Genomic DNA, 24,185 nt, shown 5'->3' with positions numbered 1-24,185 from the left:
GGAAGGTAAGGTGAGGCAATCACTTTTCACACACAAATTAGAGGTGACAATGGGACATCTGAGTGGAAATGTCTGATGTGCAGTCTAACATGTTGGGTAGCAACTAAGGAGAGAGGTCAAGGCCAGAGTCACAGCATATAGACACACAGGCCATGTACTGCATAATTGCAGTGGGTGGCATTCACATGGACTAGGAGGTACTTGACGACCCTGGAGTTGTATAAAGCTGCAGTCTTGGTCAGGGCAGGGAATTAGCACATGGAGGAAATAGGGGAAATGTAAGGGCAGAAGAGAAACTCTACCTCTGTCATTTCAATATATACAAAGTAGAAAAGTGATAGTGACCCTCCAGGATGTGTTTTGAATAGAAGTGAGAAAGGCCAAAACACGATTATAATGAAAGAAGTGTGATGGTAAAAAAAGAAAAAGGATTGTGAGCATTAAAAGCAAAAGGGTCAAGTAACGATTGTTTCAAATAAAGATAAGACCTGTGTATAGTGTTGCTTGAGGGGAAGGAGCCTATGAAGAAGAAGAGACTGAAAATGCTGAAGACAGAGGGAAATTGACAGAGCATGATTCCAGGGAAGAGAAGTTAGCGTTGAAAAGGGAGAGACACCCAAGAGGGTGCAGAGAGACTGATGTTTAGAGGCAAGGAGTAGGAAAAATGGAAAAATTCGTCTATGAGCTCCTGGGCGTTAGGAAATACCAATTAAAAGAGCAATCACCTCAAAGTAGACACAGGCCCCAGCGGAAACTTTTTTGTATTTTTATTATATTACAAAATGTACTCACAATAGAAAATCTGGAAAAATTTTGGAAAAGTAGAAAAAAAGGTACCTAAGTCCTAGGAAACAAAGATAACCACTAGAGTGTATTCCTTTCAGACAATTGGGTGGTTTTTTCCCTCCACATGTTAACATTAGCATTTCTAGTTATTATTTAGCTTTCATAAACCTCACATTTAAATTTCATTTAACATTCTACCAAGTGGATGTGCTATAATATCCTTAACCATTTCCTGCGTTTGAGCTGCTTCCAATTTTTTGCTATCTCATAAATAAAGCTGAACTGGACATCTTCACACATAAAATGTATTCTACATTCACAATCACTTTCAAAAGATAGAATGCTGAAAATATAACCATTAATTCGATGACAGTATAATTGTGAACATCTTTAAGGCTTTTGACACTTATACCATTTTACATTTTACCAGTAATGGATAAGGATACAATTTTCCTAAACCCTTGGCAGAATTAATCATTTACCAAAAAAAAACAACCCACAAAATTTTGTTAATTTGACATATCAAAAAGTAATACCTTATTATATGACATTTCTTCTACTACTAGTGAGGCCTGAATAATTTTTCATATATTTGTTAATTTTTTTTTCTACTTTGTAAAGTGTTTATTTTTGTCCTTTATACATTTACTTTTTAGGTTCATAGTGTTTTATAGTTTTAGGAGTTATTTATATAATAAAGGTATTAATATGTTCCCATTTTAAACTTCTTTACTACATTTTAACTTTATTAGTTTTATAAAATGTATAAATCAAAATAACTTTTCTTATTATTATAAAAAGTACTACATATTCTGAGGCTGGTTCTTTAATCTCCTTTTAATCAAATAAACTCCCCCATCCACTTCCACTCAGTTCCCTTTTGGCTTAAGTTGGTCAGAGTTGCTGTTTGTGGGCTACAACAAAGACTTCTAAGAAAACCCGGCAGTAGTCAATTAAGGAGTGCAATAAAAAGAAGCTGGTATATGTTAGCAACCAGAACCATAAACTATCTAGGAATAAACTTACGAGCAAGCAAGCTAGACCTCCAGGAATAAAACTATAAATCGTTGCTGAGGATATAGGAAAAAACCTGAATGGAAGAATTTTTCCTGGTGAGAAGAACTGACTGTTACGAAGATGTCAATATTCCTCCACATGCTTGTATAAATTCAAAGCCATTCCAATGGGATTATTTGGAGTATGACAATTTGGTGCAAATGCAGAAAAAATAATATGTGAGAACAGCCAGAATCTTTTTGAAAATTACAGCCTAAGGTAAGGTAGTGATTGATTCAGCACCTTGTTTGTGCTTAGGGCAGAATAGACAAGTAGAGTGGAAGAGTCTGGAGATAAACCTGGGTAAACATGAGGAAAAATTGGATAAAAGTGACATTTCAGATTAATGAGGAAAGGCATTGGTTGTTCAATAAATCGTATTTTGGAATAGTTGCCTCGTGACTTCCAAGACACCTCACTCTACTAGATTTCCCCCTACATTGCTGGCTGCTCCTTTTCTGTTTCATTTCTTGGCTTCTATTTCTACATCTAAGTGCACAAAAACTTGAACATGGACTTATTATTTTCTTTTTTAGATCTACATTATCTAGGAATCTGGCTTTAAATACCAGCTCTCTACCAATGAGTCCTAAATTACTCTCTCTAGCCCTTACCTAGCTCCTACACCTTAGCATCATACATTAAACTGCCTACTTGTTATAAACCTTAAGGAACCCTCTTGCACTGTTGGTGGGAATGAAAATTGATACAGCCACTATGGAGAACAGTATGGAGGTTCCTTAAAAAAATAAAAATAGAACTACCATATGACCAAGCAATCCCACTACTGGGCATATACCCTGAGAAAACCATAATTCAAAAAGAGTCATGTACCACAATGTTCATTGCAGCTCTATTTACAACAGCCAGGACATGGAAGCAACCTAAGTGTCCATCAACAGATGAATGGATAAAGAAGATGTGGCACATATATACAATGGAATATTACTCAGCCATAAAAAGAAACGAAATTGAGTTATTTGTAGTGAGGTGGATGGACCTAGAATCTGTCATACAGAGTGAAGTAAGTCAGAAAGAGAAAAACAAATATCGTATGCTAATGCATATTTATGGAATCTAAAAAAAAATTGTTCTGAAGAACATAGGGGCAGGACAGGAATAAAGACGCAGACATGGAAAATGGACTTGAGGACACGGGGAGGGGGAAGGGTAAGCTGGAACGAAGTGAGAGAGTGGCATGGACATATATACACTACCAAATGTAAAATAGATAGCTAGTGGGAAGCAGCCACATAGCACAGGGAGATCAACTCCGTGCTCTGTATCCACCTAGAGGGGTGGGATAGGGAGGGTGAGAGGAAGACGCAAGAGGGAGGAGATATGGAGACATATGTATATGTATAGCTGATTCACTTTGTTATAAAGCAGAAACTAACAAAAACTACTAACTACTACTAAACTACTACAAAAACTACTAACTACTAAAACTACTAACAAAAACTAAAGTAATTGCTCTACTAATTGTAGAGCAATTATACTCCAATAAAGATGTTAAAAAACCCCACAATATTTCTAAATCAGAACAGGTAATTCTTCTGCTACCACCCTCCCACCACCACCACCAAACATACATACCCATTTCTAGATTATAGCTTCCCTCATATTTCCTATCTGAGTAAATAACACCACTATCCACCAAGTGCATAATCCCAAAACCTTCCCAAAACCTAAGTCATCTCTGATTTCTGCTTTTCCTTCAACCTCCAATATTCACTCTACCAGCATGTCCATGGGCTCTACTCAAGAGAAATTAAAAATGGGTGCTTAAGAGCATAAGCCCTGGAAACAAGCTATCTGGGTTCAGATCCCAGTTCTATCATTGACCAGTTATATCACCTTGGGTAACCTACCTACATTCGGTCAAGTTGTCATATATAAAACAAGGATGATGACATTATCTGATTCATAGGATAATGGTAGGGATTAATAAATTGTTAAGAAATTAGAACAATAGCTGATGCCCATTATGTGCTCAATAAATATCAGTTATTATTATTGTCTTCGAAATACATCTCAAATCTTCTAATTCTCTCCGTATACATGTGTACCTCCTGACTTCAAGCCACCATCATCCCTTCTAACTGATCCCCCCACTTTATTGTCCCACTACAATTAGTTCTCCACACAGTAGTAAAGGGACCCTTTAAAAATATAACAATCAGATGTTCTCCTGTTTAATAATTCTCACTGCCTTCTTGAACGTGGTCTGAAATCCCCTGGATGAATTAGCCCCAACCCAACTCTCTGCCTCATCTGGTAATAACCTTTTATTTTTTTAATTTAATTTTATTTTTTATACAGAAGATTATCTATTTTATACATATTAGTGTATATATGTCAATCCCAATCGCCCAATTCATACCACCACCACCACCACCCCACTTTCCCCCCTTGGTGTCCATACGTTTGTTCTCTACATCTGTCTCTATTTCTGCCCTGCAAACCAGTTCATCTGTACCATTTTTCTAGGTTCCACATATATGCATTCATATACGATATTTGTTTTTCTCTTTCTGACTTACTTCACTCTGTATGACAGTCTCTAGATCCATCCATGTCTCTACAAATGACCCAATTTTGTTTCCTTTTATGGCTGAGTAATATTCCATTGTATATATGTACCACATCTTCTTTACCCAGTCTGTTGATGGGCATTTAGGTTGCTTCCATGACCTGGCTATTGTAAATAGTGCTGCAATGAATATTGGGGTGCATAGTCTTTTTGAATTATGGTTTTCTCTGGGTATATGCCCAGTAGTGGGATTGCTGGATTGTATATATGTACAATCTATTTTTAGTAATTCTATTTTTAGTTTTTTAAGGATCCTCCATACTGTTCTCCATAGTGGCTGTATCAATTTACATTCCCACAAATAGTTCAAGAGGGTTCCCTTTTCTCCACACCCTCTCCAGCATTTGTTGTTTGTAGATTTTCTGATGATGCCCGTCTAATGGGTGTGAGGTGATACCTCATTGTAGTTTTGATTTGCACTTCTCTAATGATTAGTGATGTTGAGCAGCTTTTCATGTGCTTCTTGGCCATCTGTATGTCTTCTTTGGAGAAATGTCTATTTAGGTCTTCTGCCCATTTTTTGATTGGGTTGTTTGTTTTTTCAATATTGAGCTGCATGAGCTGTTTGTATATTTTGGTGATTAACCCTTTGTCCCTTGATTCATTTGCAAATATTTTCTCCCATTCTGAGGGTTGTCTTTTCATCTTGTTTGTAGTTTCCTTCACTTTGCAAAAGCTTTTAAGTTTCATTAGGTCCCATTTGTTTACTTTTATTTTGATTACTCTAGGAGGTGGATCAAAAAAGATCTTGCTGTGATTTATGTCAAAGAGTGTTCTTCCTATGTTTTCCTCTAAGAGTTTTATAGTGTCTGGTCTTACATTTAGGTCTCTAATCCATTTTGAGTTTATTTTTGTGTATGGTATTAGGGAGTGTTCTCATTTCATTCTTTTACATGTAGCTGTCCAGTTTTCCCAGCACCACTTATTGAAGAGACTCTCTTTTCTCCATTGTATATCCTTGCTCCTTTGTCATAGATTAGTTGACCATAGGTGTGTGCGTTTATCTCTGGGCTTTCTACCCTGTTCCATTGATCTATATTTCTGTTTTTATGCCAATACCATATTGTCTTGATTACTATATCTTTGTAGTATAGTCTGAAGTCAGGGAGTCTGATTCCTCCAGCTCCGTTTTTTTCCCTCAAGACTGCCTCGGCTATTCAGGGTCTTTTGTGTCTCCAGACAAATTTTAAGATTTTTTGTTCTAGTTCTATAAAAAATGCTACTGGTAATTTGATAGGGATTGAATTGAATCTGTAGATTGCTTTGCACAGTATAGTCATTTTCACAATATTGATTCATCCAATCGAAGAACATGCTATATCTCTCCATCATCTTTGATTTCTTGTGTCATCTTTGATTTCTTTCAAAAGTGTCTTATAGTTTTCTGAGTACAAGTCTTTTACCCCCTTAGGTAGGTTTATTCCTAGGTATTTTATTCTTTTCTTTGCAATGGTGAATGGGATTGTTTCCTTAATTTCTGATCTTTTGTTGTTACTGTATAGGAATGCAAGAAATTTCTGTGCATTAATTTTGTAACCTGCAACTTTACCAGATTCATTGATTAGCTCTAGTAGTTTTCTGGTGGCATCTTTAAGATTCTCTATGTATAGTATCATGTCATCTGCAACACTGACAGTTTTACTTCTTCTTTTCCAATTTGTATTCCTTTTATTTCTTTTTCTTCTCTGAATGCTGTGGCTAGGACTTCCAAACCTATGTTGAATAATAATGGTGAGAGTGGACATCCTTGTCTTATTCCTGATCTTAGAGGAAATTCTTTCAGTTTTTCACCATTGAGAATCATTTGGTAATATTCTTCATCTCACTCCCTTCACTCCATCCACAGCGGTTTCATTCTGCTGATTGAATACACCTAGTTTGCTTTGGCCCAGAGCCTTTGCCTTTGCTTTCCCCACTGACTTGAACATTCTTTTCTTGGCTCTTCCAATGACTAGATCTTCATCATTAAAGTGGTAAATGTACCATCCTAGAGGAGATTTCGTTGACCATAGTATCTAACAAAGCTCTATTATTCTCCATCATATCATCCTGTTCTGTTTCCTTCATAGCACTTCTAGCTATCTGAAATTACCTTGTTTACCTGTTTAATTTTTTGTTGAATCTCTTCTCCAACTGTATGAGAACTGTATGAGAACAGAGACCCTGTTTTTTTTGTTTGATTGTTTTTTGTTTTTACACTTGTATTTACAATGCTTAGAATGGTGTATAGCACTTCTCAGGTGTTTAATAAATTTATTGAACAAATTTTAATAAATTGGTGAATTACTGAATGAATTTTAAAAGGAGGCCATTGGGACCAGTCCCTCCCATCAGGAAACTTGCACAAGCCTCTTAGATAGCCTCATCCACCAGAGAGCAGACAGCAGAAGCAAGAAGAACTACAATCCTGCCGCCTGTGGAACAAAAAACAACTTCACAGAAAGGTAAACAAGATGAAAAGGCAGAGGGCTATGTACCAGATGAAGGAACAAGATAAAACCCCAGAAAAAACACTAGATGAAGTGGAGATAGGCAAACTTCCAGAAAAAGAATTCAGAGTAATTATAGTGAAGATGATCCAGTATGTTGAAAAAAGAATGGAGGCAAAGCTCAAGAAGATGCAAGAAATGTTTAACAAAGACCTAGAAGAATTAAAGAACAAACAAAGAGGGATGAACAATACAATAATTGAAATGAAAACTACACTAGAAGGAATCAATAGCAGAATAACTGAAGCAGAAGAACAGATAAGTGACCTGGAAGACAGAATGGTGGAATTCACTGCTGTGGAACAGAATAAAGAAAAAAGAATGAAAAGAAATGAAGACAGCCTAAGAGGCCTCTGAGACAACATTAAATGCAACAACAGTCACATTATAGGGGTCCCAGAAGGAGAAAAGAGAGAGAAAGGACCAGAGAAAATATTTGAAGAGATTATAGTCGAAAATTTCTCTAACATGGGAAAGGAAACAGCCACCCAAGTCCAGGAAGCACAGTGAGTCCCATACAGCATAAACCCAAGGAGAAACACACCAAGACACATAGTAATCAAATTGGCAAAAATTAAAGACAAAGAAAAATTATTGAAAGCAGCAAGGGAAAAACGACGAATAACATACAAGGGAACTCCCATAAGGTTAACAGCTGATTTCTCAGTAGAAGCTCTACAAGCCAAAAGGGAGTGGCATGATATACTTAAAGTGATGAAAGGGAAGAACCTACAACCAAGATTACTCTACCTGGCAAGGACCTCATTCAGATTAGATGGAGAAATCAAAAGCTTTACAGACAAGCAAAAGCTAAGAGAATTCAGCACCACCAAACCAGCTCTACAACAAATGCTAAAGGAACTTCTCTAAGTGGGAAACACAAGAGAAGAAAAGGACCTACAAAGACAAACCCAAAACAATTAAGAAAATGGTCATAGGAACATACATATCGATAATTACCTTAAATGTGAATGGATTAAATGATCCAACCAAAAGACACAGGCTTCCTGAGTGGATTAAAAAACAAGACCCACATATATGCTGTCTACAAGAGACCCGCTTCAGACCTAGGGACACATACAGACTGAAAGTGAAGGGAGGGAAAAATATATTCCATGAAAATGGAAATCAAAAGAAAGCTGGAGTCGCAATACTCATATCAGACAAAATAGACTTTAAAATGAAGAATGTTACAAGATACAAGGAAGGACACTACATAATGATCAAGGGATCAATCCAAGAAAAGATATAACAATTATAACTATATATGCACCCAACATAGGAGCACCTCAATACATAAGGCAAATGCTAACAGCTATAAAAGAGGAAATCAACAGTAACAAAATAATAGTGGGGGACTTTAACACCTCACTTAAACCAATGGACAGATCATCCAAAATGAAAATAAATAAGGAAACACAAGCTTTAAATGACACAATCAGATAGATTTAATTGATATTTACATGACATTCCATCCAAAAACAGCAGATTACACTTTCTTCTCAAGTGCACACGGAACATTCTCCAGGATAGATCACACCTTGGGTCGCAAATCAAGCCTCAGTAAATTTAAGAAAATTGAAATCATATCAAACAACTTTTCTGACCACAACACTATGATATTAGAAATGAATTACAGGGAAAAAAACGTAAAAAACACAAACACATGGAGGCCAAACAATACATTACTAAATAAACAAGAGATCACTGATGAAATCAAAGAGGAAATAAAAAAATACCCAGAGACATAAAACAATAAAATCACGATGATCCAAAACCTATGGGATGCAGCAAAAGCAGTTCTAAGAGGGAAGTTTATAGCTATACAAGCCTACCTCAAGAAACAAGAAAAATCTCAAATAAACAATCTAACCTTACACCTAAAGGAACTAGAGAAAGAAGAACAAACAAAACCCAAAGTTAGCAGAAAGAAAGAAATCATAAGGATCAGAGCAGGAATAAATGAAATAGAAACAAAGAAAACAATAGCAAAGATCAATAAAACTAAAATCTTTTTCTTTGAGAAGATAAACAAAATTGATAAACCATTAGCCAGACTCATCAAGGAAAAGAGGCAGAGGACTCAAATCAATAAAATTAGAAACGAAAAAGGAGAGGTTACAACAGACACCACAGAAATACAAAGCACCCTAAGAGACTACTACAAGCAACTCTACACCAATAAAGCATACAACCTGGAAGAAATGGACAAATTCTTAGAAAGGTATAACCTTCCAAGACTGAACCAGGAAGAAATAGAAATTATGAACAGACCAATCACAAGGAATGAAATTGAAACTGTGATTAAAAATCTTCCAACAAACAAAAGTCCAGGACCAGATGGCTTCACAGGTGAATTCTATCAAACATTTAGAGAAGAGCTAACACCCATACTTCTCAAACCCTTCCAAAAAATTGCAGAGGAAGAACACTCCCGAACTCATTCTATGAGGCCACCATCACCCTGATACCAAAACCAGAGACAGATACTACAAAAAAAGAAAATTACAGACCAATATCACTGTTGAATATAGATGCAAAAATCCTCAACAAAATACTAGCAAACAGAATCCAACAACACATTAAAAGGATTGTACACCATGATCAAGTGGGATTTATCCCAGAGATGCAAGGATTCTTCAATATACACAAATCAATCAATGTGATACACCATATTAACAAACTGAAGAATAAAAACCATATGATCATCTCAATAGATGCAGCCAAAGCTTTTGACAAAATTCCACACCTATTTATGATAAAAACTCTCCAGAAAGTGGGCATAGAGGGAACCTACCACAACATAATAAAGGCCAGATAGGACAAGCCCACAGCAAACATCATTCTCAATGAAGAAAAACTGAAAGCATTTCCTCTAAGATCAGGAACGAGACAAGGATGCCCACTCTCACCACTATTATTCAACATAGTTTTGGATGTCCTAGACATGGCAATCAGAGAAGAAAAAGAAATAAAAGGAATACAAATTGGAAAAGAAGTAAAACTGTCACTGTTTTCAGATGACATGATACTATACGTAGAGAATCCTAAAGATGCCACCAGAAAAGTACTAGAGCTAATCAATGAATTTGGTAAAGTTGCAGGTTACAAAATGAATGCACAGAAATCTCTTGCATTCCTATACACTAATGGTGAAAAATCTGAAAGAGAAATTAAGGAAACACTCCCATTTACCATTTCAACAAAAAGAATAAAATACCTAGGAATAAACCTACCTAGGGAGACAAAAGACCTGTATGCAGAAAACTATAAGACACTGATGAAAGAAATTAAAGATGATGCCAACAGTTGGAGAGATATACCATGTTCTTGGATTGGAGGAATCAATATTGTGAAAATGACCATACTACCCAAAGCAGTGTACAGATTCAATGCAATCTCTATCAAATTACCAATAGCATTTTTTACAGAACTAGAACAAAAATATCTTAAAATTTGTATGGAGACACAAAAGTCCCCGAATAACCAAAGCAGTCTTGAGGGAAAAAAACAGAGCTGGAGGAATCAGACTCCCTGACTTCAGACTATACAACAAAGCTACAGTAATCAAGACAGTATGGTACTGGCACAAAAACAGAAACATAGATCAAATGGAACAAGATAGAAAGCCCAGAGATAAACCCACGCACCTATGGTCAACTAATCTACGACAAAGGAGGCAAGGATATACAATGGAGAAAAGATAGTCTCTTCAATAAGTGGTGCTGGGAAAACTAGACAGCTACATGTAAAAGAATGAAATGAGAACACTTCCTAATACCGTACACAAAAATAAACTCAAAATGGATTAGAGACCTAAATGTAAGACTGGACACCTTAAAACTCTTAGAGGAAAACATAGGAAGAACACTCTTTGACATAAATCACAGCAAGATCTTTTTTGATCCACCTCTTAGAATAATGGAAATAAAAGCAAAAATAAATGGGACCTAATGAAATTTAAAAGCTTTTGCAAAGCGAAGGAAACCATAAACAAGATGAAAAGACAACCCTTAGAATGGGAGAAAATATTTGCAAATGAATCAAGGGACAAAGGGTTAATCACCAAAATATACAAACAGCTCATGCAGCTCAATATTAAAAAAACAAACAACCCAATCAAAAAATGGGCAGAAGACCTAAATAGACATTTCTCCAAAGAAGACATACAGATGGCCAAGAGCACAGGAAAAGCTACTCAACATCACTAATTATTAGAGAATTGCAAATCAAAACTACAATGAGGTATCACCTCACACCCGGTAGACTGGGCATCATTAGAAAATCTACAAACAACAAATGCTGGAGAGGGTGTGGAGAAAAGGGAACTCTCTTGCACTGTTTGTGGGAATGTAAATTGATACAGCCACTATGGAGAACAGTATGGAGGTTCCTTAAAAAACTAAAAATAGAATTACCATATGATCCAGCAATCCCACTACTGGGCATATACCCAGAGAAAACCATAATTCAAAAAGACACATGCATCCCAATGTTCATTGCAGCACTATTTACAATAGCCAGGTCATGGAAGCAACCTAAATGCCCATCAACAGACTGGATAAAGAAGGTGTGGTACATATATACAATGGAATATTACTCAGCCATAAAAAGGAACGAAATTGAGTCATTTGTTGAGAAGTGGATGGATCTAGAGACTGTCATACAGAGTGAAGTAAGTCAGAAAGGGAAAAATAAATATCGTATATTAACACATATATGAGGAATCTAGAAAAATAGTACAGATGAACCAGTTTGCAGGGCAAAAGTTGAGACACAGAAGTAGAGAACAAATGTATGGACACCAGGGGGGGAAGTCGCAGTGGGGTGGGGATGGTGGTGTGCTGAATTGCACGATTGGGATTGATATATATGCACTGATGTGTATAAAATTGATGACTAATAAGAACCAGCTGTATAAAAAAATAAATAAAATAAAATTTAAAAATTTTAAAAAAGGAATGATTAAAAAAAACAGGCCATTGGGTCCTCAATTTAAAGCTTATATAAATGTAAACTCCCAATGATTAACACTCTAAACATTAAAAGAAATAAAATAATGACCATATTAAAGAAAAACACAGATAAATAGTTTTATGGTCTTGGAGTAGGAATAATCTTTCTCAGCAAGAAAAAAATACTGTGAAGCCATAGAGGAAAAAATTCACTAGTTTGGTTGCATAAAAGCTGGAAAATTTTGCACAGCTAAAGACACAATGGTCAGTTAAGTGGACAAACAGGCTAAGAGAAATTCTAAATTTAAAAGGCCTTATAAATGTAGATGCAAAAATCTTCAGCAAAATACTAGCAAACCAAATCCAGCAATATATAAGAAGGATTATTCACCATAACCAAATGGAATTTACCCTAGGAATACAAGATTGGTTTAATATATGAAAATCATTCAATGTAACACACTATATTAATAGAATAAAGGACAAAAACCATATATTCAACACAATAGACATAGAAAAGTGTTTGACAAAATGCTACATATATTCATGATTTTTTTAAAAACCTATTAACCAACTAGGGATAGAAGAAAATTTCCTCAACCTGACAAAAGAATATCTACAAAAAGTTCACAGCAAAATAATTCTTTATAGTGAAAGACTGAACACTTTCCCCTCGTGGTCAGGAACAAGGCAAGATGCCTGCTTTTACCTCTTCTATTTAACATACTTCTGGAGGTTCTAGCCAGTGAAGTCAGGCAAGCAAAAGAAATACAAGGCATCCAAACTGAAAAGGAGGAAGTGGAACTGTCTTTATTGCAGATGAAATATTTTTGTACTCAAGAAAATCCTAAGAAATCCACTAAAAGACTAACAAACAAAAAAAATAGTGCAGCAAAGTTGCAGGATACAAGATCAATATACAAAAATCAATTTTTTGTTTATACATTAGCAATGAACTGTCCAAAACTAAAATTGCCCAGGCAATTACTAATCTACTTTATGTCTCTATGGATTTGCCTACTCTGGACATTTCATATAAATGGAATTATATTGTATGTGGTTTTTTGCAACTGACTTCTGTAACTTGGCATAATGTTTTCAAGATTCTTCCATCTTGTAGCATGAATCATTTCTTCATTCCTTTTTATTGCTGAATAATACTCCACTGTATGGATATGCCATATTTTGTTTATCAAGTGATAGTTATTTGGGTTCTTTCCCACTTTTGGGCTATTACTAATAATGCTGTTATGAACACTCAGGTACAAGTTTTTGTGTGGACATGTTTTCAACTCTCTTGTATTTATACCTGGAAGTGGAATTTCTGGATCTATGGTAACTTTATATGTAACTTTGTGAAGAACTGTCAGCCTGTTTTCCAAAGTGGCTGCACCATTTTACATTTCCACTAGCAGTGTATGAGGGTTCTAATTTTTCTATATCCTCACAACACTTGTTATTATCTCTTTTTTGTTTTTGTTTTTAATGGCCATTCTAATGAGTGTGAAGTGGTATCTCATTGTGGTTTTGATTACATTTCCTGATGGTTAATGTTGTTGAGCAGCTTTTCATGTGCTTATCGGTCACTTGAATGTCTTCTTTTGAGAAATATCTATTCAAATCCTTTGTCCATTTTTAGGATGTCTCTTTTTTTTATTGTGACTTCTTCATATATTCTTATCAGATTTATGACCTGTTAACATTTTCTCCCATTCTGTGGATTGCTTTTTCACTTCCTTGACGGTGTCCTTTGGAGCACAAAACTTCTGAAGTTTGATTAAGCCCATTTGATCTATGTTTTCTTTGGTAGATTGTGCTTTTGGTGTCATATCTGAGAAACCATTACCTAATCCAAGGCCTCAAAATTTGCTCCTATGTTTTTTCTAAAACCTGTATAGTTTTTGCTCTTACATGTAGGTCTATAACCCATTTGGAGTTAATTTTTGTACACAGTGTGAGGTAGAGGTCATTTTTTTTTCCATGTGGATATCCAGTTGTCTAAGCACCTTTTGCTGAAAAGACTTTTCTTTCCTCATTGAAGTATCTTGGAACTCTTGTTGAAAAAAACTCTAAAAATATGATATTTTGTTTGAATGAAAAGTGGCAGGATGACATCTTTGGCCTCCTGGTAATTTTCTGACATGCTGTTGAACAGTTGTCACAGGTGTCATCAATATCTGTAGATGGTTTTCATGTAAGAAAACGCTAATCCTGTAACTCATCTAAATGAAATGGGATTTCACATGGGACTCTGTCTCAGTTTCAACCAGGGCTCCAAGGCAATAGGTGCCTTTGTGCAAATTAGCAGAAAAGCAATCCCACTGGGTAGGTGAATTGCAGTAAAGTGCCCCTCTGGCACCCTGTGCTGCTAGAGGAGGAATGGCTGTAATTCAGCACTCACTCATCCCTGTAGCTTGATATCTTTGTGTGGGGTACAAACTGCATAGTCATTTGCGGTAGTTTTGGATTCCTTCTACAGCAACATTCCAAAGTGAGTTTTGAGGCCACCTAAGAAGAACTTCCAAAAGAGTTGGTAAAAACTACCAACTCTACCCTGAAAAAAGAGATTAGAGAGGTCAAGAGAGAGGATGTATTTGGAGAGAGTTGTGCTGAGAATCTAACAGTCTAAAAACTAGGTAGGATGGGAGATACTTCTTCACCTCAAATGTGAGAGGACCTCTTTTGGGACCACCCAGAAAGTATCCTATGTGTTTCCTAGTATTGGGACTGCATGTCTGATACAGGTCTGAAAAAATATAAACTGGCTCAAGCTTTAAGCTACCTTTAGCCACAATGCAGAGGGGAATAACTATAGTATAACTGACACCAGATCAGTGTTTTGTGGACCAGACTAAGCTATGGATGAGCAAAACAGGCCAGAGTTGTCTAAGGTTCTGCCCAGAAGGATCACCTGGAGAGTGAGGAGACCTCGCATAAAGAGGTACAAGTTTTCTGCTAGATACTCAAGAGCTAATGGAGGCATCAGAAAAGACCACTTTGAGGAGATACATTTCTGCTGGACATTCCAGGTAAGAGATACCCAATGATGTGGGAGTCTCAAAAAAAAAAAAAATTATAGATGAGCTCATGAGGGAAAAAGTCAGGTGTAAACATTCACCAAGTCTGAAGAGTGTCAACACATCAAGAGTGTACCAGTCAAGGGACTTCCCTGGTGGCGCAGTGGTTAAGAATCTGCCTGCCATGGGCTTCCCTGGTGGCGCAGTGGTTGAGAGTCTGCCTGCCGATGCAGGGGACACGGGTTCGTGCCCCAGCCCGGGAAGATCCCACATGCTGTGGAGTGGCTGGGCCCGTGAGCCATGGCCGCTGAGCCTGCGCGTCCGGAGCCTGTGCTCTGCAATGGGAGAGGCCACAACAGTGAGAGGCCCACGTACCGCAAAAAAAAGAAAAAAAGAAAAAAAAGAATCTGCCTGCCAGTGCAGGGGACGTAGGTTCGATCCCCGGTCTGGGAAGCTCCCACATGCCGCAGAGCAACTAAGCCCGTGTGCCCCAACTACTGAGCCTGTGCTCTAGAGCCCTCATGCCACAACTACTGAGCCCATGAGCCACAACTACTGAAGCCCGCGCGCCTAGAGCCTGTGCTCCGCAACAGGAGAAGCCACCGCAATGAGAAGCCTGCACACCACACGAAGAGTAGCCCCCACTTGCTGCAACTAGGGAAAGCCTGCACGCAGCAACGAGACTCAACACAGCCAAAAATAAATAAATAAATAAATAAAATTTAAAAAAAGAGTGTACCAGTCAAGTAAATCTTTGCCTGTTTCCTTACGTCTTTCCCTCACTCACATCCCAGCTCTGGTGGGGTCAGAAATCACAGTGAGTGGCAAGGAAAAGAAGGCAGAGTCAAAAGAGAAGAAGCTAACTTCACCCTGTTTTCCGCTAAAGGCCCGAAGTAAGAAAAGGTGCTTAACTTCAAATTAATATCTTTAACAGTTACACAGAACTAGGCATTAATTAGTAACATTAGCCTTTTTAGATTAAAAGTGTCCAAAGACATTTTATTAGCTAAGTATGTATATACATCTATCTATCTATCTATCACCTATCTATCTATCATCTATCTATCTATCTATCTATCTATCCTAATACTGTAGTGCCTTCTACAAGGCAGGGGAAAAACTGGTTGCACAGAGTGCGTTTGAATAGGCAGTATGGGGGTAGGGGAGAGAGTAAAATTGTATTGGTGTGCACTCTAACAGTGCCACTTTTCAATGTATTCATTCCTAAACTATCAAATTCAATAAACTACAATATAAAGAATAGCCATGTCTTTTTAAATCACAAAATGTCATTTCAAGAATCTCTATAAAAATAACTTTGATTCAATTCAAACAGTACTTTAAGTAGATCCCTAAAGAAATAACTGTACTGTAATTTGGGCATTGAAAGCTGTAACACAATTTAAACACGACTTCACTTTTTTGTCTTAATACGATTCCACCCACTGCATCCTTCTGTGTGTTGTTTTGATGACCCTGTCACTTAGGGTTCTTTGAGCTCAGTTTAAAGGTGTCAATAATGAATGAAACGAACTCAGCATTGGGATACCTTTTCAAGAATTCTGGTAGTTTGAAACCATCCTATATAATTCCATCATACTTGATTATAACATGAAATAGAAACAAAAAAGCTAATCATGACGTAGAAGCAACTTCATGTCAAATGATGTACATGAAAGTGCCAATTTAGTAAACTCTGAATTTACTTAGCCTGTTTGAACATCCATAAAGGGGACTTAGCAAAACAGTCTTTCCATATGCCAGGTGAAACCCTCAGAGGGAATAGACCTCAGTTTAATAATGAAAGAGAAGGGAAGGGCTGATAATTATTCTGTCTAAACAGTGTTTTTGTGGCCCAACATTGATTGTGTCTTGAAATCTCCTTTGGGAATGGAGCAGGCAGCTTTTCCTTTGCTTTCAGAAACATCATGCAAATTATTTAAACATTTTTGCAATTATTTTCCTGAAACTGAGTTTTGGCACAATGCCTAGAAACACTGAAAAGTGACATCACACCGCACCCAGAGATGCAGTTTCCAAAAAATTCTCTGGGGAGCCTTACAACTGTCTTGGAGGCCGATTTCCATATCACCATGTAAACATGGGAGTCTATTGGTACTTCTGCCTTTAGAGAGGCTCCAGATAAGGACACCACCAGCAAGCAAAAGTTCAGGCAATTTAATTCTAGTTATCTTCCTGTAACTTGACTGTATGTGCAGTTTCTTTTAAAGTCCTTTCTAACTATCTGTGTGAAAAATATTTCTGTTGGCACTTTCTTAAACCCTTGATGTGTCTATGACCACCCCTTTTTAATGTTAACCACAGAAAAAAGTCTGATCGCCTTTTCTCTATCCCAGACCTTATATCTGGTTATTCGTAAGGATAATTTTATAATTCATGCAGATGACTGGCCTAAAAATGATGACCCTCTTTTGTACTATTACTTCATGCTGAGGACAAAGAGGATACAGGAAAATTACTCCTTGGCCCAGGAAGTTTATTAAAATGCTAAATGAAGGTCTGGCGGCAGCTCAAAGAACTTTAAATAACCTTGTGGTGGAAAACCTCCAAAACCTCTTTTTACCGTCAGCTTAAACTAGGCTGGTTGTGACAAAGAGTAAGAAAATAAGTAGTTTCAAGAGTGCAAAAACACATCTATTTTTAAAAGGTAGGTCTGTACAATGGTTGCAGGCAAATGTGACACAGCCTTCTGAGGCATGATGACAATAATTTATCGTACAGCGGTTTTGCAGGGTTCACAGCCAGTCCTGGGCAGATTCCACATGTCAGGCATGGATGAAGTTGTGCAGAAGGAAGTGTAATTGCATCGTGGTCGATGCAGTGTTCCCTTTTGTTCGTCAGTGCAAAACATGCCACAGACACATCCTGTGAATAACGTTCTTGTGGCTAAAATTCCATGGAATAAAAACACAAAATTATGTGAAATAGAATGGCAATTGCTACTCCAATTAATTCCACTCTAGTGCCATATGGGGCTCTAACTCCATATGTGGTTTTGGCTCTGTGTTGCTCTGCTGGATCCTTCAACATTCAACAAGTAGCAGACTCTCTAAGAGGTAGGAGTCTCCAGGGCAAAGTCATTGAGCCATGGTATCTATAAATTATTACTGGGTCATCTGAAACCTGTATTCGAATTTTCAGGAAACCCATAGGAATGGGAAAACCACATACAAATTGAACACAAGAAACCTTTTAATAGGGTCCCAGGGAGAACAAAAGAGGTAGATCTCCACAGCCTCAGAAGAGCCAACAGCAATAGAAAGAAGGCATGTTTTTCCCAGAGCCCTCATCTGGAGTACCTGTGCCCTTTCTTTCCAGACTGACTTCCTGAAACACAGATGTACAACCTCAGTGAATACAGCCTGTCCCCATGGCCTTTTCCCCAGTCCCTGATGTTGTCCTCCTAGGGGGTCCCTGGGCTCCAAATGCAGCTATTCTGACAGCCCCTTCCCTACATCCGAGCTCCCCAGGCCCAACATTATTCAGGACTGACTTAAGGAAATTAAGCCTGGAATTCAGTGTCTGCTTTAGGTCTGACACCCAGGCTTGGAAGACCTGTTCCCACCGTATTCATTGGTCTTGTAACTGCTGCCCTTTTGTGTTTCTTCTCCTTGGTAATTTAACTATTATGGGTTCTTCTAGAACTAAAGCTCACCTTGATCCTATTTTTCAGTCCCCAGGCTGCTCCTGAACCTCAGGCAAAGGTCTGGAACTCTCAATCTCTGACAGCTTCTGGATTCTTCCTTTGGCATCAAGCCCCAAGCTGGCAGCCTTCTGGCTAGACAACAACCAGGTCAGATGCAGACTTCCTTTGCTCTTGGACTGGACTCACTTCCAGCACCTGCAGCTGGGCCTGTGCCCCCACTGCCTGCCTCACCCTTGTAGGAGAGGTAACTCCTTAACCTGCCTTTTCTAGTCCATCCTGCCTCACTCAGGTTATCTAGGTCATCTCAGACAGTGCCCCAAGATATAAAGGCTGGAGCTCAAGAGGCTGACTTTTTCCTGAAGAGTGCTAACTGAAGCTAGAAAAATAATTCAGATAGCTCTGGATCAAGATGCTTCTTCCTGGACAAGTCATAGGTATTTTGGTAGGAGGAAATGCCAATATATTTTGTAAAAACAAAAGAATCCCTGAGACCAGTCTTCCCTCTCAATACTGAGCTACACATATTTTTTATTTGTTTTAAAAGAACTAGATAGTCCTTTGAAGGGTGGCCTGAGAAAATTGGACTATGTATGTTTAGGGAAATTTAACATCCAAAGCAATATGGAAATTCTTCTTAGCGCTGATCTTTATGAATGTGTATAAGCACAGGAATGCTGCTTTTATGATGCTTTGTTGTTCTCTCTTCAGTAGATATCCCAACAGTTTATTACTATGAGTAATAGTCTAAAATAATAGGTGATTGAACCTTTCAGTAATTCGTGTACTTGGTTGAGTAGCTATCAGCAAATGTGTGAGTAGCACAGAGGAAAATGTATAATAGTGTCCTTCCTTAGAACAAAATCCCAGCTACCAAGAGAAAACAAAGAGCAACACTGATAGGAAGCAGTGATAGTCTTGCTTCTTTGTGTAAGAGCGCACGGAGCTTTTCAGTATCTCAGCCTCACGCTAAGAGACTACCTGCTTTTGACCATGGGTGAGAGATCAAAGTTACATGGGATAAGAGCCTCCCACGCCTCTATCAACACCACCGAGAAAACAGTCAAGGGAACTCTGAATCTGAACCAGCTCTGATCACTGAGTTGCTGCAACCCTCAGAGTATGGGGACCCCATTGATCTTGCCAACTGAAGCAGCAAAGTACAGTGAAATGGAAGGAGCATGGCATCTAGTCCAACAGACTTGGTGTTAGAGCCCAGGCCAAGCATCCATCAGCTGATTGCATGAGTTACTTGACCTCTCCAGGCCTCAGTTTCACCACAGAATGCAAATAAATAAACACCTCATGGTGTTAAAGGAAAAAACTCATATAAAACTCCAAGCACAGTTTCTGGCTTGTAATGGGTACTCAGTAAATGGAAGTTCTCTTCCATCCATGACCCCTGCCCCCCTTATTTCTCTGGAAAATTCTTTATCTTTATCTTTTAGAAAGACTGACTTCAAATGCAATTTTTGCAAAGATAGTTATTTTCTTCATATCTCTCAAATCTGGTAAAAGGCTAGAGTCACCTTCTAATTATTTTTTAGAAAGAGATGTCGTGCCCCTGAACCATGAAAAACTGTTGATAAAGGGAAACATTCTCAATTAGCTGAGTGAATGATCTATGTCAATATTGCATGTGAGAAATGGATCATCATTTAACATGTAGGAATCAACATTAAAATTTAGGAAAAAGGTATTAGAGCCCATGAAACTGAATGGTGTAAAAAAGGATTGACATTTGCTTGGCGAGTATGCCAAGCTTCAATAGATGATCAACACTTTCTTCTGTTTATTGAATAAGGGAAATACTCCATATTGAGCAAAATGCCTTCGTAAACTGTTTAGGTGTGGCTAATTAGCTTGGACGTTAAGATGCAGCTTCCCATATCCTTCCAAACAGCATTTTTCTTGCCAGTGTGTAAATGGGACTCCAGTCTCTCAGAAGGGGATTCAAGAATAGAAGTGCAGAAAGAAAGGAAACTCAAACTGGAAAAGAAGCTCTGTAAAAAAAAATCAATAATTTTGCTACTGGGAAATTGCTACCATCCTTATCCAGGAAGAGGTGGAAAGGTCAGAATAACTTGTGTGATAAATGAATTTATAAAGTAGCCAGTATCAGGAGACTAATTTAATTGGCTGTTTTAAGTATGATATTATACCACACTTCCTACAAATTTTTTCCTTTATTAAAATCTTCAAATTAAGCTGAGTATAATCAAGGCTCACCATGTCCACCTTAATGGGACAAGCAGCACCAATTGGTTCTGGGGCATAAAAGCACTCATTATTAATTATTATTACCAATACCTATCCCAAAATATATTTTTTAAATGAGGTATTTTTTCTTCATCACATTTTAGATAATTTCAAGTCATAAAAGACAAAGGAAATATTTTTGTTCTACCATCTCCCTCTCCCCCAACCCCTGCCCTGGATACTTGGAACCTCACTAAATACCCAGTGTTGTCGCTCCCAAATTACAAATTAAATGGAGCATTAAATTAAGGACATTTGACTGTATAAATTTATAAACACCTTAGATGTGCATTCTCAAGTTTAAAACTCAGTTTCTTTCATTGCTACTAGTTGTATGTTATCAGTGTAGTTCATATTCCACTGGCTGTCACTTTCTCCATTAAGAGAAAAATAAGATATTTGGAAGACAATGTCAATTTTAAACATAATTTTATACAAGTTCCCTACCGCTTTTGTAAGAATAACTGTTAGAAGAAACAGCAATGGATTAGCAAGACAGTTGAAAATACTATAGAACAATGTAATCCAGACACCATGTGCCTCCTAGAATATATATATTTTTAGTTTTATTTATTTTTGGCTGCGTTGGGTCTTTGTTGCTGCTCACGGGCTTTCTCTAGTTGTGGCAAGCAGGGTCCACTCTTCGTTGCAGTGTGCGGGCTTCTCATTCATGGTGGTTTCTCTTGTTGCGGGGTGCAGGCTCTAGGCATGTGGGCTTCAGTAGTTGTGGCACGCGGGCTCAGTAGTTGTGGCTCGCGGGCTCTAGAGCACAGGCTCAGTAGTTGAGGTGCACAGGCTTAGTTGCTCTGAGGCATATGGAATCTTCCTGGACCAGGGCTCAAACCCGTGTCCCCTGCATTGGCAGGCGGGTTCTTAGCCACTGTGTCACCAGGGAAGTCCCTGCCTCCTAGAATATTAAGAGAAGGAATAAAGCCAGTGCAAGAACTGTGTTGGTGCACTCAGTAAATGGTCCTGAGTTTAGAACCTGCAAATCTAACTCTATACATAAGGGAAACAGTGAGAAATGAGAGGAAAAGATCCAGTGCAGTATTAGATCTTGTTTTCTGGTGATCATTGATAGAGCTGATAGTAGATGTTATACAAAACAACCACCAAAAAAATTAAAAGTTCAACTAAGATTAGGAAAGTCTGTATTAAACAGGGTGAAACAGGTATTTTTTCCCCTCTCCTTCTCCCTCTCTCTCTCTGTTTTCTAACTTGAATAATCTCCCATGCCTCTAATAAGCTAAGGTACACCGAAATCTTCAAAAGGGTAACAATAATAATAGACTTCTTCTTGTGCAAGAAAAAGCTAAGTTTACATATTAAAACAGGTAGCCTGCTGAATACTTTCCTGAATTTTCCAAGTTCTCTATAGTGAACATGTATTAAATTTTTCATCAGGGAAAAACAAAAAGCTCTCTCCTTTCCTAACCCTTATATTCAGTCCAACTGTAAGTCCTGTCAGTTCTGCTTCCAAAGTATATCCTAAATCCAACCTCTTACCATCTCCTAAGACCACAACCATAGTCGAAGCCCCCATCTTCCTTTTCCTGGATTAATGCAACACCCCCAGTAAGTGGTCACTGCCACCACTCTTGCCAACCTTCAGTCCTTCTGAGTCCTCCACAGAGCAGCCAGCTAGAGGAATCTTCCTGAAGCATAAAATTGGATTATAGAGTTTCCCTACTTGAAACCCTCCAAAGGCTTTTCTGTGAACCAGAATAAAATTCAAATTGCTGTCCTTGGTCCTCAAAGCCCTTCCTGACCTGGCACCTGTCTGTCTTCTTGCTCTCACAGGCCACTCCGCTCCCTGACTCCTGTGCTCTGGTCACTGTCTCCACAAAAGCCAAGCTCATTTCACTCTCAGGACCTTTGTTCTTGCCGTGCCTTTCGCTAAGAATGTGCTTGTCTGGGATCCTCACCTGACTTCCTCGTTTTCGTCTTTCAGATCTCAATTCACACATCACCTTCCCAGAGAGCTTTTCCCTGACCGCCCCCCCATTTAGCTAGAGCAGCCCCCCACCCATTTAACCCTCATTAACACTTATTGCAGCCTGAAGTGATTATATTTATCTCTCTTCATACTTATCATGTCCTTCTTTACTAGAATATAATCTCCTTGAGAACAAGGACCTTTACCCAGCTACACGTCCAGAATGGTTAGAATGAGGCATAGCACATAGTACGTGCTCAATACATCTTTGAAAGAGAAAATTCAGAGAAAAGCACATTTATTGTACCTCATATGACACAGTGCTAAATATCTGATTCTCTGCATAGACTTGCGAGCTGTATGTTATCCTCATTTTTCCAGAAAGAGAAACTAAGATTTAGAGAAGTTAAGCAATTTGTCCAATGTCTCTCAGCGAGCTCCTGTATGTAACCAATCATAACTGGGAGAAGATACCTAATTCAAAAATTTTATTTCATAACCCCCAAAACCTCAGCAGTGTAAACTCCCCAACCCCTAATAACTACTACCATAACAAAACCTACAGTTTCTCTCTTTCTTGTTATTGCAAAATATATTGATATTTCATTTATCAGGCACTTGACTGTTCTAAATAAGTGAATTTTTCAGATAATGTAAGCTTACCTGTTACATGTCAAAACTTCATTTATTTACATTGTGTTTGGTAAGATATTTCTGTATATTTCTCAGTCTTCTGAAACAGAGTATATTCAGCAAAAATTTTTATTTTCTGAATAACACATGGTAATTTTTAGAAACATCAGTTACTGTTCTGAGCAAAAAGAATTTTCTATTCATTATAACAGGAGTGGCTACATAATCTGTAGGGCCCGGTGCAAAATAAAAATGCAGAGCCTCTTGTTCAAGACTTGATAAGAATTTTAAGATGATGACAACAGAGCATTAAACCAGGCACAGGGCCCTGTATGACTGCACAGACCGCATGCTATGAAGCTGACCTTGCATCATATAGTGTGTTATACATAATAGGAATTCATAAGCATTTACTGAATAATGAATAATATCTTTAAGCCTCAGTGAGCAGGGCTCATTTCTCTAAATGAATTCAGATGTGTGAAAATAATAATAACATTGAGTTATGTATTAAGCACTGTTTTAATTGTTCTACATGCATTATCCTATCTGATTCTCTAAAACCCTTATGAGATTCATTTAGGATCTTACGGCTGCATGTAACAAACTCAGCTGAAGTGGCTTAACCAAACATGGATTCTATTTTCATATATTTGATAAGGGTCTAGTATCCAGAATATATAAATGTATAAAGAACTTTAGCAATTTTTATCCATCAGAGTTCTTCAGAGAAACAGAACCAATAGGATGTATATGTATACTGTGTGAGCGTGTTTGCATATTATATATGTGTATAC

The 24,185-nt window shown here is 37.8% G+C and overlaps 1 long non-coding RNA gene across 1 annotated transcript in view; it reads left to right on the top strand.

The window, feature by feature from the left end:
- LOC109549098 (uncharacterized) overlaps window positions 1-20,505 on the top strand; it is a 47,074-nt gene extending 26,569 nt beyond the window's left edge. Inside the window, exons 3-4 of the long non-coding RNA XR_002175290.3 lie at window positions 18,591-18,807; window positions 20,464-20,505. This is a non-coding gene — a long non-coding RNA (uncharacterized lncRNA). The remainder of the gene's footprint in view (window positions 1-18,590; window positions 18,808-20,463) is intronic.
- The last annotated feature ends 3,680 nt before the right edge of the window (window positions 20,506-24,185 follow it).

This window comes from Tursiops truncatus, chromosome 3 (genome assembly GCF_011762595.2).
Source record: "Tursiops truncatus isolate mTurTru1 chromosome 3, mTurTru1.mat.Y, whole genome shotgun sequence".
Taxonomy (NCBI): Eukaryota; Metazoa; Chordata; class Mammalia; order Artiodactyla; family Delphinidae; genus Tursiops; species Tursiops truncatus.
This window is presented reverse-complemented; position numbering and strand designations above follow the sequence as displayed.